Below are 3,331 nucleotides of genomic sequence, written 5' to 3'. Positions count from 1 at the left end.
TGCTTCCAGCGTCACGCGACTTCCGCTGTCATAATAATATACTAAACAAACCTACTCAATCTCAAATGACAATATACTAAATAAACCTATTGTTACGACAGCGGAAGTCACGTGACACTGGTGACACGTGATGAATTTCTCGAATGATCATGAATGATTGGGGAGGCCCGAGTACATTCGAGACGTTAGTATATAAGCCTGGTAGAGAAGCCAGCGAGAGATAGATAATTAAAGAAGCGAACAGTAGTGACGGTAAGTAAAGTGTGTGAATCACTGTGATTTATAGCGTGAATAATAAAAGTAGTTAACTTTAAAGTGACGAGAAATGTATTGATTGTGCAATTATTGTGTGCTAAAAGTTTGTATCGAGGAAGAATAAACTAGTTTAACCAAGAAAGGACTTGTATCGCTGAAACTTCTCGGAAAGAATTTCTACTGGAAATTAACAAACAAGCATATACGTAACACTATTCACTCTCAAGTGACAACATACTAAACAAACCTACTCACTCTCAAGTGACAATATACTAAACGAATCTATCTAGTCTCAAATTAAAATATGCTAAACAAACCTACTCAGTCTCAAGTGACAATATACTAAACAAGCAAACTCAGTCCCAAGTGACAATATGCTAAACAAACCTACTCAGTCTAAAGTGACAATATGCTAAACAAACCTACTCAGTCCAAAGTGACAGTATACTGAACAAACCTACTCAGCCTTAAGAAAAAATAGATTAAATAAATCTACACATTATCAAGTGACAAAAGACAAAAACTCTATCACTTCCAACTAACAATAAACAAAAAATAATTTTCTATATCAAAAGAAAATAGACAAACCAAGTCTACCAGTTTCAAGTGACAATATCAAAAGACTACTGCCTACAGATATCTACGACACACCAATTACTATTACCTAAAGAAATAGACCATATAATCATGTAAATATTGATAAAACATGTCTTCATATCATCAAGTTACTACTGAAACGAGAAATCGCCAGTATCAAGTGACTATAGAAGTTACTACAAACCACAGAAATCTAATGGTTAAGAATGTTTATGTATCATCTTGTTTCCACAGGCAAAAGAAATCTCCAGTATCACGTAGCTAATGGTTAAGAACGTCTATGTATCATCTTGTTTCCACAGACAACAGAAATCTCCAGTATCAGGTGACTAATGGTTAAGAACGTCTATGTATCATCTTGTTTCCACAGGCAACAGAAATCTCCAGTATCAGGTGACTATAGAAGTTACTACAAACCACAGAAATCTAATGGTTAAGAACGTCTATGTATCATCTTGTTTCCACAGGCAACAGAAATCTCCAGTATCAGGTGACTAATGCTTAAACATACCCATATACAATCAAGTTATCATTGGCCACAGAAACATTCAGTATCAAATGACTAATAGTTAAACATGTTTACATACTGTCAAATTACCATTAGCCATGGAAACACGCAGTTTCAAGTGACTAATGGATACAAATGTCTACATACCGTCAAATTACCATTGGCTACAGACACATTCAGTATCAAGTAACTAATGGGTAAACATGTCTCATATCGTCAAATTACCATTGGCCACAGAAACATTCAGTATCAAGTGATTAATGAGTAAACATGTCTACATATCGTCAAATTACCATTGGCCACAGACACATTCAGTATCAAGTGATTAATGAGTAAACATGTCTACATATCGTCAAATTACCAGTGGCCACAGAAACATTCAGTATCAAGTAACTAATGGGTAAACATGTCTACATATCGTCAAATTACCATTGGCTACAGAAACATTCAGTATCAAGTAACTAATGGGTAAACATGTCTACATATTGTAAAATTACCATTGGCCACAGAAACATTCAGTATCAAGTGATTAATGAGTAAACATGTCTATATGTCGTCAAATTACCATTGGCTACAGACACATTCAGTATCAAGTAACTAATGGGTAAACATGTCTACATATCGTCAAATTACCATTGGCCACAGAAACATTCAGTATCAAGTGATTAATTGGTAAACATGTCTACATATCGTCAAATTACCAGTGGCCACAGAAACATTCAGTATCAAGTGATTAATGAGTAAACATATCGTCAAATTACCATTGGCCACAGAAACATTCAGTGTTGCTTTTAATAGAGACAACACGTTTCAGTTTTATTCAAGAGGAGATCTAAATCCTATGTTTTGAATATGATATAGTGGGTATTGTACTGTGTGATTTCTTGACATTTATCTGTGTTAAGAAAGACTCTTCTTTAAATCCGCTCATTTATTCTGTTTAATTTGTCTTATTCTTATCAATGTTTAACCTGCCTAATATAAAAGTTGAAAAAATCTAATTGATCTGAATCATATAGTTATTTTCATACAGCAAATTTGACATTGGATCCAATCGCACAATGTTTCTAAGGCTATCTCTCCAATAAAGTGATAATATAAATGCTATTAAGCTATCATAAAAATGTTTCAAGTATACAAATTCACAACATAAATAAGTACTCGGTTAATTGGCTTATGATAGACTTACAGCATATCTGAGGAAAAGGATAGTAAACCAGTCAGGATATTTACATTTCCATGAAATGACAAAATGGTAAAACGAACAAAGACAGCGATTGAGTTTCAGAAAACAGGTTTATATTCTACCGCTTACCTCTATATCACCCAGCAGAGACGACTAAGTAGGTACACAGGAAAGTGGAAATATTTAATCTCCTATTGATGTTTTATTCCCGATTCAATAGGAAACTTAAACTTAGGAACAAATCACCAACGTTTTCTATGATGTCATCTAAATTTATCACCGATACTACTTCCGGTGTGATGTTTTCACTTCCTTTGAGCCACACACACTAGAAAGAAACGTCACTAAATGATAAGTATACCAAGAAGGCGGGCGTTTTTGGCTTAAAATGTCTCGATGATTGTATATGGTGTTCCCAGTGAATGTGTCAGCCTTGACTAATACAACAAACTGACATCCCTTTCACGCGGGCATGCGTTCGAATAACACAAAATTCTCCTCGAAGGAAAACAACTTTACCTCCTTTCTGTAGGAGAGTTCAGGCTAAAATGTATGGGTGTGCTGGCTTCTCGTTAGAGTAATTTTTGAATTCTAAAAATAACTTAACATCTCACACGATTCTTTCTATATGTGGTAGTTTTTCGGCTAGAAAAAAATTACATCAACTTAAAAAGCTGGATCTAGGTGAAATATGAGAACATGAGAAGGTGTGCTTAACAAATACAAAAATACATGTTCAACATATAAATTATAATAGCGATAAAATTATATGTATTTTTTAAGTT

General features: G+C 34.1%; 1 protein-coding gene across 3 annotated transcripts in view; it reads right to left on the bottom strand.

Moving 5' to 3' along the window:
• LOC106468406 overlaps positions 1 to 2,980 on the bottom strand; it is a 41,434-nt gene extending 38,454 nt beyond the window's left edge. For 2 of the 3 annotated variants that reach the window (XM_022396745.1, XM_022396747.1), the window contains exon 1: positions 2,676 to 2,979. The gene's annotated coding sequence lies outside the window, so the exon portion shown is untranslated. Of the gene's footprint in view, positions 1 to 2,675 lie in introns of all 3 variants that reach the window. The other variant, XM_013928834.2, reaches the window with a different exon arrangement.
• Between the last annotated feature and the right edge of the window lie 351 nt (positions 2,981 to 3,331).

Source organism: Limulus polyphemus, unplaced genomic scaffold (assembly GCF_000517525.1).
Source record: "Limulus polyphemus unplaced genomic scaffold, Limulus_polyphemus-2.1.2 Scaffold2997, whole genome shotgun sequence".
In the NCBI taxonomy this organism is placed as follows: Eukaryota; Metazoa; Arthropoda; class Merostomata; order Xiphosura; family Limulidae; genus Limulus; species Limulus polyphemus.
The sequence above is the reverse complement of the archived record's forward strand: the minus strand, read 5'-3'. Positions and strand labels throughout refer to the sequence as shown.